This window comes from Adiantum capillus-veneris, chromosome 11, assembly GCF_014529385.1.
Source record: "Adiantum capillus-veneris isolate H3 chromosome 11, ASM1452938v2, whole genome shotgun sequence".
NCBI classification, from domain to species: Eukaryota; Viridiplantae; Streptophyta; class Polypodiopsida; order Polypodiales; family Pteridaceae; genus Adiantum; species Adiantum capillus-veneris.
In genome coordinates, this window is record NC_140941.1 from 82,607,342 (window position 1) to 82,621,326 (window position 13,985).

A 13,985-nucleotide genomic window follows, 5' to 3' on the forward strand; every position below is an offset into this window, starting at 1 on the left:
GTTCAATATATAAAAGCTATTTTCACCCAATTAAGGATTATAGCTCTTATATTGTGCGATGACAATGTATATCAACTCAAATATATGATGGTGAAAAATGAAATACTGCAAGGATCTTGATATGCCCAATACACTAGTACATGACATCCAACCCTTGACTATCAACTCGTCATTTGCATATGCTCAGCTTCTAAAATCAACTACAACCCTCATTTGGACCAATGGCTTCATTGCAATGAGCATGAATCTCCAAATTTTCAATTGTTTTGGTTTCGTAGCTTTATGTTCGGTAATGCAATTAAATATTTTTAGAAGTAGTTACCGAATTAAGAATCACGTTCAGCAAAGAAAAAAAGAACCTGTGACTCTATAACCTTAGGTCAATTCACAACGAGATGATGATAATACTCGGCACTGGAATACACGTCCCAGGGATTTTCCTAGTCAAAGCACCACGATAAGCACGCTGTTTACTTTATATAATTACATCCGTTGGGGGCTTTTATTTTCCCGGCGGCCCCGCCACAAAAATAAAAAAACTCGACGGGCTAACTGGCTCTATGGGTTTTTGCAGGTCATCATCAAAGTCACGTAAACAATTAACGTGATCACGTGTTTTTCTTGTGTAATTACTAGAGTTATTAACGTAATCACACGATTGTGATCACGTCAATGAAATCCCGAATGATCATAGCATTCATATACTATAAAACTTTACCGCGCCCTTTTATCACATTTTGTAGAGAGAGAGAGAGAGAGAGAGAGAGAGAGAGAGAGAGAGAGAGAGAGAGAGAGAGAGAGAGAGAGAGAGAGAGAGCAAAATGGGATGGTCAAAGGGGAGCAAGAAGGATTTTTTTTGTGAATTAAATATTACCACACATACGGTGCATAGTATCGTGCAAATTTAAAAAAGGAACAAAACACGATATGTCATATTTTTTGCAGCATGCCTTGATTTCCTACTCCTGCCTCCATTGCACATGTGCCGTATTCTCTCTTTCTCTCGCTCTCAAAGCTCACCTCTCTCTCTCTCTCTCTCTCTCTCTCTCTTTCCTTCACACACACACACACACACACACACACACACACACACACACACACACACACACACACACACACACACACACACACACTATCTTTGGTGGATTGTTGGGGAGAAGAAGGCAAACCGTAAAAGGGCTCTACAAAGGAGGGCCGTAAGAAGATTCAAATGCTGGAGAAACACAAGAGGTAAGCTTCTACACAACCACCCCCCCCCCCCCCCCCCCCCCCCCCCCCTCGGTCCCCCCCCTTGTCTTAAACACACACACACACACACACATTATAAAAGTTAGATTCAAAGATTTTGTACCTCTTTCATGTTTGATGTAGGTGCTTCTTTCTTTCTTGGCTGACCGCACTTTGCTTGTTTGATTGTTTGTTGTAGGTGTGAGATTAGGGAGAGAGAAAAAAGAGAGAGATAATGAGAGGGAGAAAGAGAGATTAGCGTAAATTTAATGGTTAATGTTAAATTAATGTTGCACTAGAGACTAACATAGATTTCATGATTAATGTTAAATAAATATTTAAGTAGAAAAAAATAGAAAGAAAAAGTAAATTGAACATCACCTATACATTAAACTTCATGTATGCTCAAATGTTAAATTAGTGTAACTTAGAGTGAATTGATGTGTATGTTAAATTAGAGAAAGAAAAATAGAGAGACAACAGGAGAAAAAAGTTAAACATTATGTATTAAACATTAAAAAAAGGAAAATAAAAAAACTGTTAGAGTATGATAAATTGTACAATAAAAAAAGGGTTTAGAGACATATTAGAGAGAGAAAGATTCAATTTAGTGTATGTGAAATTAGAGAGTGGCAGAGAGGAAAAGGCATAGAGGGAAGAAAAGAGATGGGAGAAGAGAGATTAGGGGGAAGAGAAGTGTTAAAATAGTGCAGATTAGATGATAGATAGATAGAGAAAGAGAGAGAGAGAGAGGGGGGGAGAAGAGGAAGAAGAAGAAGAAAAAAAAAGATTAGAGAGAGGAAAAGAGGGATAGAGGGTGTAGAGAGAGAGAGAGAGAGAGAGAGAGTAGAGAGAGATTGTTGGATTTGAGAGAGAAACAAGGGTAGAGAGTGTAGAGGGAGTTGTAAAGAGGGAGAGAGAGTAGATATAGGTATAGAGACAAAGATTATGTGGAGAGAGAGTCAAGGTTAGGGAATAGAGAGAGTAGAGAGAGGATAGAGATACAGATTTGACAGAGAGTAGATAGATAAGGTTAGGATTTAGAAAGAGATTAGGGTGTAGATAGAATAGATAGATTGAGGGTAGTGATTAGGTAGAGAGGGAGAATAGATAGAGAGTAACAATAGAGAGGGTTGAGATTCAGGGATAGAAAGAGTGTAGATATAAAGATTAGATGGATAAGGATAGGATTTACAAAAATATTAGGGTGTAGAGAGAGGTGTGGATAGAGTAGACAGAGGGATGTATAGATTAAGTAGAGAGTACGTAGAGAAGAGATTAGGTAGGTAGAGAGAGAGAGAGAGAGAGAGAGAGAGAGAGAGGTATGGATAGAGGTTAGAATGTAGAGGGAGAGTAGAGAGAGGTTAGGATGTAGATAGAGGGAGTAGAGAGGGTGTAGATAGAGAGATGGAGGATATGTAGAGTGTATAGATAGATAGAGGGACTAGAGGGAGTGTAGAGATTAGCCTCTATTTATCGCTCTCTCTATGTTTAGAGGGTAGATATAGATATTAGTTAGAGAGTAGATAGATAAGATTAGGATTTAGGAAGAGATTAGGGTGTAGAGAGAGGTGTGGATAGAGTAGATAGAGAGGGTGTAGAGTTTAGGTAGGTTAGGTAGAGAGGGAGGATAGGTAAAGAGTAGAAATATAGAGAGTGAAAATAGAGATTAAGTGGAGGATAGATAGATAAGGGTAGGATTTAGGAGAGATTAGGGTTTGGAGAGAGGTGTGGATAGTGATTGGAATGGGATCGTGCTAGCTAAGGTGGATGACAGATAAACATCGTGCACACAAGTGAGTGTGTATTGGCTATATTATCACTCAAGAAAATTAGGTTCCAAGGTCAATTAACTTGGACTCATAAACACAATCTTGAGTATTTGATAAGCCATGACAAGCTCACCATAAACAAGGGAGATATGATGCAAAATAGACTTGGTGTATTCATTCATGAAATGAGCTTTAAGTAGCTCTACAGCCTTGCACCAATACATGTGGGATAATTGCTCTTTGTCTCCTTGAATCACATTTCTGTGACTCTAGGACAAAGCTCACACCTTACAATCCTCCCCTTGAGGTTTAGACTAGGAAGAATGTATGGAAGATTCTTTATCCACTTAGGACAACACATGGCATCCACTAAGGATGTCAATACAAGAGAAATCCTCCCCTTGAACTTTGGGCTACGACTTGATCAAGAAAGGAAACACTCCAATCCAGGAGCACAGACAACAAACGTCCCCAATCTAGGAGACAAACAACATAACACTCCAATCCAGGAGAAAAAACAATGCTCTAATCCAAGAGCAAAATCTTAAAACATGTCTGATTTTCTCTAATCCAAGAGCACCTTTGTCTTCCTCAATGATTTGTCTTCAACTACTTCATGGCCTTTGTCTTCATATCCTCCCCTTGAACAAGTGCTTCTTTTCTCCTTTTGGTGTGCAATCAGTCTTTATTGAAACAAAAAGTGCAATGCAAAAAGACTGATGTAAAAGAGCTGTTGATGCCAGTGTTTGGGAAAAATGTGTCTCAGCTTAATATCATGCCATTTTCAATTTCTAAAATGCTGGTTGAGGGCAAGGGGAAAAGGAGAAATTCCACCCCAAAATAGAGAAAATAGTGCTAAAACATGAAAAACTAACCTAATTTTCTAAAATTTCCTCTTTGCAAATTCAAGGAAAGGAATTTTGTATATTTGAAAAAATAAATTTTCCCAAACACTGACTGATGTGGATGCTAATAATGGCGTTGCCAAATTTTCCTCTTCTTGAAGTGAATTTTGAAATTACCCCATGGTGGCTTGGAGCGGTCTTTGCACTTGGAGACTCTCCAAGGCCAGTGTCTTGACTCCGTACATTACAAAAACTCTTCTTATTTTGCCTTGAGTGTAGATAGGACTCAAAATGTGCATCTTGTGTGTGCTCATCATGTGCGGGAAGGTCTTACCATTGCTTTTGATGGCATTGTCTAATCCCATGCTCATTGTGCTTCTGCTCTCTAATTTTGTATACATTTCAATGGTGCTCATTTGCAAGGTGCTTGAAGCTTGATTGTCCTTCAGACCCTACTTGAAACCCTTGGTTGAGGTCACTTTGAAGCTTGAAAAACTTGAGGTCTTTTGTTAGACTTGAGTCGAGGATGTCGGGATGCTGCAGTGCGTGAGAATGGGCACTTTGGAAGGGATTATGAATGTGTGGGATAGCCTGCTTTACAAGAGATATGAAACTTCAAGCTCTAAAAAATGGTGAATTAGAGAACAATGGCAACAGTGAGTGTGACTCCAAAAAAATGACAAGCGTGCGCTGGCGGACCTCCTCACTATCTCACATGGGCTTTGTCTAGATGAGATCAACGGGCGGAGGATGGAGGGCCGTAGATCACCTGGATGTTGGAATTAAAAAATTGGGGGCTGAAAAGTGGGTATTAGTTGCATGTTGCAGGTTGCCGAAAAGGTGGAAGAGAGAGGAGGCCGCTGAAAAGGGAGAAAAGAGAGGAGGCTTTGTAGCACCCGAAACTGGGAAAGGAGCAGGGGCGAGGAAAAATATCGCAATCTGCAGGGCCAATCTCAGGTGAGGCCTGTCACAGTCCACAGGTGATCAACCTGTGTGGAGTTTCTTTCTCTCTCTCCCTCTCTCTCTCTCTCTCTCTCTCCCTCCCTCCCTCCCTCTCTCTCTCTCCTTTCCTCCCTCTCTCTCTCTCTCTCTCTCTCTCTCCTCTCCCTCTCTCTCTCTCTCTCTCTCTCTCTCTCTCTCTCTCTCTCTCTCTCTCTCTCTCTCTCTCTCTCTCTCTCTCTCTCTCTCTCTCTCTCCCCCCCCCCCCCCCCCCCTTTAGCTATATGTGCGCTAATGCAGAGCTTTCAATCCCGTTCCTGAGAACTTGGCCCGAATTTACCTAGAGCAGCCAGAATTTACTAGCGTGCCCGAATTTACCAGATTGTTTCAATGCCAAGATTGAAAGGGGTCTGGAGGCAAGAGGTTGTGCATGGTTTGAATGTGGATTTACGAAGATTGAAAGGGGTCCAAAGGCAGGAGGTCGTGCGTGGTGCAAATGTGGATTTGTGAAGATTGAAATGGGTCGAGAGACAAAAGATGATATGCGACGATCTTGTGGAGTCAAAGTCCGAAGTGAGGGAGGATGATGATGGAAAGGGTTCCGAAAACTCAAAGGTATTTCTCATTTGTTCTTTTGAGTGTTCATTGTGTTCTTGTTTGCCATAGCAAAAAGCTCAACCATAATGTTTAGGAGGATGATAATAACTCGATCTTGAGGGAGGGGAGGGTGTTCTTGTTCTATATTGCAAAGAAGAGGCACATTAGGAGATTTCGGAGTTCTTTTGGAGGGCCTTTTGGAAGAGAGAGGAAAATAAGCTCCTCCAATGAGAGAAGAGCCTACGTTACGTAGAAAAATAGATTGATATTAACAAAAATATAAAAGGTGTCCCTCTCCTCATTTAATAATCTAGTGGTCCTTGAAGACGAGCACTCTCTTTCATTTAATGCGAGCACCTTTTTCAGAAGGTAGATGCGGTGCATTTGATACGGGCTACGTCATCACTAGAACTCAAAAAGTCACAAAACTATCAAGTGGTGGAAGATTTTGAAATTTTTGATACTGTCAATGCGTTCGGAACGCACATATCTCTTAGAAATGAATGTCCAATTGCCTCGCTCAGACATCCAAAGAGGCAAAAAATGTCAAAAACCCCTAAAAGAACATTTTACTAATGGCGCGCGAGGGGGCATTCCAAAATTTTGGAATGCCTCCTCGCGCGCTGTTAGTAAAAAACCCCTTTTTTCCTCTTTTTAGGGAGCTTTTTGAGAGGAAAATGTCCAAAAACCTCTAAAAAGGGGCTTTTTGGAAAGATAAGTGTCCAAAAATCACTAAAAGGAGCTTTGTACTAATGGCGCACAGAGGGGCATTCTAGAATTTTAGAATGCCTCCTCGCGCGCCTTAAGTAAAAAGCCCATTTTTTGGGGTTTTTTGACATTTTTTGCCTCTCCGGATGTCGGAATGAGACAAGTAGACATTCATTTTTAGGGTATTTTGGCGTTCCAGACGCATTGGTGGTGTCAAAAGCCTCAAAATCTATCACTATTTGACATTTTGTGAATTTTCAACTTTCAGTGATAACGTAAGCTGCATTGAATGCACCGCACCTGCCTCTTGAAAAAGACGCTCGCATTAAATAAAAAAGTGACCGTTTTCAAGGACGATTGGGAATATAAATCTTATTTTTAGAGTGTCTAGTTGTCCTTTTGGACGTACTCACAAGGTGCATGTGCATCTTAAAAAAAGTTTCTAGACAGAGAAATACATTTTCTTACAAGGCCCTCCAAATGACCTCCGAAATTTTCTAATGAATGGACAAGGAGGAGAGGATGAAGAGTCATCCAAAGCACCATCGACGGTGTGTACCCAAATCAAACCTGGCAAAGTGCATTCCTCGTGTCAATTAATTATTTCTTTTTGTCCGCTTGTGATAGGATGTTGTGTAGCAAGCATTTTGCCAAGTTGAATTCCATAGCATCGTAACTCATGGTCTTTGTCATTGAAGAGGTTTTCAATGACAAGAAGGTTTATTAAAATTGTCTAATTTTTTTTAATAAAAAAATCATTGGGTGAACTCACAGTATTATGTCGAGGTCATAAGAGAAAGGGATGTTGCCCTTCAATGTTACTTTTGGGTTGATGAAAGTTGCTTACAATGGATTAAACCATGGGAGAAGCGCTCTGACCTTATGCATCACCTAAAAGAGCGTCATGGAATTGTTATTGGCATTCCTCATAGGAAGCGTGGAAGACCATATAATAGACAAAAGCATCCACTAACTTCGGGTTCACGGTCCCATAGACAATCGACGACAAGATTTGCTAGCATTGAGACCCAAATCAAGCTAGCACGTAGAAAGCACCTCAAGGATCTACACAAGGGTTCTCAAAGGAGATGGTTTTTTAGCTCCTTGAATGGAAAGATGGACTTTGAAGAGTGGTTGCAAAAATATGTGGATGATGAAAAGAAAGAGTGGGAGAGTCGTATGCTGGAGCGTATCAAAGAAATGGAAGCAAAAATTGGGAAAGGATATGTAGCTTGGGTAATAATATTGGCCTTATGCTAATTCTATGTGCATGATTATCCCTAAATTTTGTTTGTGGACATACATGTGGTATCAATAGGCTAGGAGCGACAAGAAACACAAACATGCAGACCAACAAGAGGTCTAGGAGGAGGATATAGAGGAAGGGGTGCATGATAGAATGGATCGTGAAATCACTCCCGTAAAAATGCCTAACAATTGTGCATAATTTGTTTGTGCTAGCATATTGCTACAATTTATTGGTGCATTTCATAAATTGTGTATTAGCCATTCTATCAACACGAGGCACCAATTTCTATCAAGGCTCCAACGAAGGTATGCAAAGCCACTAAGCTTGAAAGATCCATTGATGAGATCCGCAAGGTAATGCTCTTTCATTGCAAAACATTAGGAAGCATAAGCATCACTTTTTATTGAACTATATGTGGCAACATATTTTGTTTTTAGTTTGAGCTTCGAAAGGTTTCAAGCCCTCCAAGAACATAAATGTTTCCTCTCCATGTGAGAGCATTGACAGTTATTCTTTCATTACTACAATGTGGCTTTAATCTTTTTCAATGTGTTAGCAAGTTTCTCACCCATTTTAGTTGCATAGGTTGCTCAAACAAAAAGTTTATCGTTTGCTATCATCAAGATATAGTCTTGAGGTGATCTACAATCTAAAATTCCTTACAAAAATTACAATGAGGAAAGCCTCCTCCTGTACATTGACATTATTTGTGATGTAAGTGTGTGTCTCTTTTTTAACTTAACATTCTTGTGGATGTATTAGATAAAGGGATAAAAACTTATTAAACGTGCAAAATCTTAGGTGGCTGGAAAATACCTTAATAGAGGAGAATTTGAATCGGGCTTGGTTTATAGATAGCCTATAGCTATCCTTTATGCAAACTCTACCATCTAAGAGAGTGATACGCAACTACTTCGGTCTAGTTGATCTTTCCTCATTCATGTGGACCTTTTTTCCAGCTATTGATGAGTAAGTTCAAACTTGCTTGCACATCTTTTTTCCATTGACCTATTTGGCTTCAAGCTTGTTGAAATTATTTTTCTTTAAGAGACCATTGGACTAGCCTACCTACGGACAAGAGTGCAATCATTTTCTTTGACTCACTCTCTGTGCATAGTATTGATCGCTATATGTCCTCTACAAAGAGGTATGTTTTGAAAATATCGTCTTTGTACTATTCAACATTTTTGTCTATAAAAACTTACGTTAATATGGATAGGGTGTTGCAACATTTTTCAACATACACAATGGATCCTGATCTCAAGGAGGATCTCTTGCACCCTGAGAAGTGTCATGTTCAGACTATGGAGGTATGACAAGTTCTTTAGTTGTTGATTCTAACAAATATGAGCAAAGTTGATTTTGGGTTCTTGCATAGATGCCAAGACAGTCAAATACCAAAGACTGTGGATATTATGTTATGCTCATTATGAAGCTGTTGATTATAGGAGGTGCAAGACGTAACAATCCAAGGAAGTGGGTGAGTATACCACTTTGTGGCTTTGTCTATAATGTTGTGAATACAATCTCAATGTAAGTGTACTAATACTATGATTACTTTATAAATTGTGTAGTTGACATCAAAATGGTTCACCCATGCGGAGGTAGAAGCACTCAAGATGGACCTTGCTGATTGGGCAGAAGGTTCTGCATTGCAATTAGCCAAGTAGAATCGTGTCTTAGGTGCTTGGGCTATATTTTTGCATGACAGTTTGTATCTACTTTCATTTTTTGTGGGCTATAGATTTTTGAGGATGTACAAAGATTCATATGTACGCTTGATGGCTAGCTTCAATTAATGAGACCTGAGCTTATGGTACTTGTGCTGGTCATATAATTTATGTCTATGATTTGGGTTTATGGTTATCGTGTTGGCTCTAAAGGTGGTCTATGGTTTGCTTCAATTTGTGGGATGTGAGTTTATGGTTCATGGTAAATGGCATGTGCTTTGTGTAAGATTTATGGTGTTTGTCATGGCTCTGAAAGAGGTTTATGGTGTGTGCTTGATGGCTAACTTCTATTAATGAGACATGAGTTTATGGTTCATGGTTATGGTACTTTTGCTAGTCATATAATTTATGCCTATGGTTTGGGTTTATGGTTATCGTGTTGGCTCCAAAAGTGGTCTATGGGTTGCTTCAATTTGTGGGACGTGAGTTTATGGTTCATGGTAAATGGCATGTGCTTTGTGTAGGATTTATGGTGTTTGTCATGGCTCCGAAAGTGGTTTACGGTGTGCACGTGATGGTTGGCTTCAATTTGTGGGATGTGAGTTTATGGTTCATGGTGATGGTACTTGTGCTTTTCATATAATTTATGGTCTACGATTTGGGTTTATGGTTATCGTGTTGGCTCCAAAAATGGTCAATGATTTGCTTCAATTTGTGGGATGTGAGTTTATGGTTCATGATCATGGTACTTCTGCTTTTCATATAATTTATGGTCTACGGTTTGGGTTTATGGTTATTGTGCTGGCTCCAAAAGTGGTCTATGGTTTTCTTCAATTTGTGTGACATGAGTTTATGGTTCATGGTCATGGTACTTGTGCTTTTCATATAATTTATGGTCTACGGTTTTGGTTTATGGTTATTGTGTTGGCTCCAAAAGTGGTCTATGGTTGATGGTTTGCTTCAAATTAGGGTCTTGCTCACTAGAGATTTAGTAAATTTGGACTAAAAAAATGGTAAATTTGGGCCGTGGGTTGCATATTGTTGATATTCAAGCTCTTTGGAATTTTGGTAAATTTGGGCTGCTCAATTTTAGTAAATTCAGGCTGCTCTATTTTTTATCAATGTCAATTAAAGCCAAGTCAATACACCTCCCAAACATTGGTTCCAAATCACAATATTTAAAAAAATTTAACAATGTCAATTGAAGCTACATGTATACAACACATAAACATTGGTTCCAAATCACAATGCAATGTTAAGTAGAGGTTGAAATATGTCACGCTTGATGCTTTACAAAAAAACAAGTTGGAGTGTCAAGCGTGACTAACCAATGAAGCTAGGGAGTCTCTAGCAACCTTCACTTGGTGTTGAAGAATTTCTAGCTCTCTAGAACTTTTATTTGGGAGGGCTAGTTCTCGGGAATGAACAAGATCCTTGAGCTCCTTTAAGCACATGGCTATATCTTCTGTCTGAGTGGATCTCTCAAGATCTTGGTGTTCCTCCAACACCGCATGGGCCTTGTCCAAAACGGGTAGAATGGCATTCAGATGTGCAAAATGTTGAGTGAATATCAATCTAATACCATAGAGGTGCTTGCACTATGAGGACCAATCAGCACAACCACAATAGTTAGCTTGCAAGGACACATTATACCAATGACTTGGTGTACTTGAGCTTTTAATTTTGAATTGCAATGCCATCTCATTTATGAATTGGTGGGAGCTAGGGCTAGAAACATATCCTTGTAAAATTCTCTCTCCCTCCTACAACTTCCTGGTATGCTTCTCCAACGACCCCAGTAGTCCAAATCGACCAAAATCCACTGCAAACATTGACCAGTGGCATGAATTAGATAATTACATGTGTGGGTAGGGGAAACATGTTAGGAAGAGAATATGGAAGAGAGTAAGCAAGAGCTAGGGTATACTTATTTCTTGCTTTTGCTTGAAAAACTTTAACAAGGTTCCACCCATACGTTCTCCAGTTTTTGAATCACCCATAAGCGCAAGAATCAAGTCGATGATTGAACGATTGATACGAACTTCCAACAAGGTGTACTTGATGTATTGCCATAATCTTTCTATCAAATTTGTTGTGTCCACATTACCATGAGGGAATAGCCTCCCAAACTTTGGGCATCGTGTTTCTCCATATACAATACTTTCTGCACCATCCATTTCTCACATAATGCTTCACGTTGCCATGATCAGAGTAACAAAAAATAGTTGCTGATAGAGGCCATAGAACTCCACCTCACTAGGACATTGCATGAGATTAGACATTTCCAAATAGATATATCCTCTAACCTCTTTTGACACCTTCAAAGTGGAAGAGAAAATCACAACATATCATCAATGACCAACAATATTCATAGAGGGTGAAGCTTCATGCCTATGGAAGAATATTTTCAACCCATGCTTTCTTGGCATGGAACCAACACAAAATGACATGCCATGCAATTTGGACCCGCTCTCCTTTACTTGAATCCTCCCAGCAATAGGGATCTTCATTGGTCACATTGAGAAAGGCTTCTAATTCCTGTTGTGATTTGTCAATCACAAGTGTAGTGGGCCGGACTTGACCCATTCTAGAGAATATTTTCCGTAATGTCACCTCTAATGCAATAACTTCATGAAGGCCACCGGCATCAGTTGTACACAACATAAACCATAGTGGGATTCCTTGTCCAAGTTGACTAGGTAGTATAGCTGCAAACAAGGAGAGACCATAAAAATTTGTTTTGAAAGTGCTATCAATTGCCCACGAGTTATTCATTGAGAACCGCAAGGCCATTTGCAACATCCAATCATCTTGAAGAACTACTATGAATGGTCTATATTTTGGTTCTACTGTGCTTGGATTATAAGGCTGAAAGTACACAATCTGCAAATACATCACAATAAAAAATCTTATGACGTCTAGATTTACAAGAAAACTTGTGGATACGTAAATCATAAAATTAACAACCTTGTGTTGTTTTTGCAAAGCCGCTACCTCTAGATACATGGTTGCCCAATCATCATGGGATATCCTTCCTGTAGAAGATGTTTAGCTTAGAAACATGAGTATTTGCAAGCTTTACAAGTTTTGTGATTGAAGACAAAAAAAATACCTTCAATACGTTTTTGTGATAGCATTTGAACCTCCTTTGGGATCATGAAGAATTGATAGATAGTATGGTCTAGCTTGTTGGCTCTCTCAATGTAATTCTTTTCTTTCAACAGTGACATTTGTGCCACATGACAAGAGCTACCAGCATCAAACAAATCGTTTGCACAAGACTCCATAACAAGAGGATGCACTAGCAAATGATATAAATCAACCCTGGTACCTGGGATATGGACTTTGTGGATTGGATAAACTTGCAAACAAGCATTGTCACTATGATTGAAACATTGCACTTGTACCTTGAATGGACACCCACATTTCTTAGATGTTTTCAATCTACGTATTTTGCCTTTATGATTTGTCTTTCCACATCTATGACACATGTAGTCAATCATGACGCTCGTGGGACGATGCCTCTTGGAAGAACGTGCCATAACTAGCTGTACTTTGTGCTCAATTGCAATGTGCTCTAGTTGTGTGTCCACGTAAGATCTTGTTGATCAATGGCATACAATGGAGCCTTATTGAGATTCCACTTACTTTGAATACCCAAACTATCCCTCTTTCCATGGCAACATCTACATGAGTTGACAAATTCCTTGATGTAGGACATTGCAATACCATAGCTGCGAACATCCACACACAATGTTGTTTTCAAGGTATCAAGTGTGGTAGCAAGATCCCTATGGTGATGTGAGTCTAGTATGCAATGTGCATCTTCTACAATGCTTTGCCAATCCTCAATACAAGCAATCCTTATTGAAGGATTGCTCTTGAGACAGATAAAGGGAAAACCATTCTCGACTTCTTGCAAACACAACATATCTTTCATTCTTCTCCATTTCTTGAGATCAAGTAGTCCCCTAGGATCACAAGATTTAAGGGCTTGCAAAGTCATAGAAATCTTGTTTTGGAGTGTTGAGACCATCAACCTATAAGCATCTCTATCAAAAGAGTAGTACCTTAAGGAAATATGTTCGGACACATTGGGCAATCTACCACCTTGAAAATTGCCATGGTTAAGTTAAGTGTCATCTTCTTCATCTTCGTGGATGCCATCCTTATCTTCACTTGAAGAATCTGAAGAGCTCTCCGAAATGCCAAATGCATCATTGTAATCATTTTGAAGGTACCATTCGGAAGTGATGTTGGAAGGGGAGGGAGGGGAGGGGAGTGGATGGGATGCATGAAGGGCCAAAGAGGTAGAGGATGGAAGAAAAAATAATGGTGGATGATAGGCCAAAAGGTTAAAACCAAAAGACATAGTCCATGCTCTACCTGCAACCCAAATTTAGTCAAGTTCCCAAATTTACAAGAAGCACCCAACTTTACATGTTTCGCTCATTCAAAATGCTATGCTTTTGGGGCATTAAGGTATGTCACTCAAGGTCAAGTGAGAGAAGTCCGCCTTTTTATGAGCATTCACTTTTGCATTCTCACTCTTTGTTTAGGTCATTGAAGAGGTTTGTTTGGGCCCATACTTTTAGGAGGATATTATTCCCTTGCCTTTATGCGGCGGCGCCCGGAACCCGAATTTACCGATTTTCTTGAATTTAGCAAGTTGCACGGGAGCCGATAGACGGCCGCCTTGCGAGATTTGGCTCAATTGAATTGAGACCCGTTGATCCCATCCTAAAAAGCCCGTGTGAGATAGTGAGGAGGCTAGCGGGGATGAGGGAAACAATTAGAACAAGCCAAGTAGACCATGGGGCAAGAAATGAAAGTCTGCAAGCAAGAACCTCTCAATCTCTCAAGCTCTTTGCAACTTGCACTAATCATCATAGCAAGACTGATGGCGAGTGCTCTCCAAGAAAAAGGCAAGGTAGTTGTAGATGTCGATGACTCGCAATGATAGCCTCGCACGTAGATG

At 39.7% G+C, this 13,985-nt stretch overlaps 1 pseudogene; it reads left to right on the forward strand.

Moving 5' to 3' along the window:
- The first annotated feature begins 5,173 nt into the window (after positions 1–5,173).
- LOC147447552 (uncharacterized) lies at positions 5,174–9,007 on the forward strand (annotated as a pseudogene).
- The last annotated feature ends 4,978 nt before the right edge of the window (positions 9,008–13,985 follow it).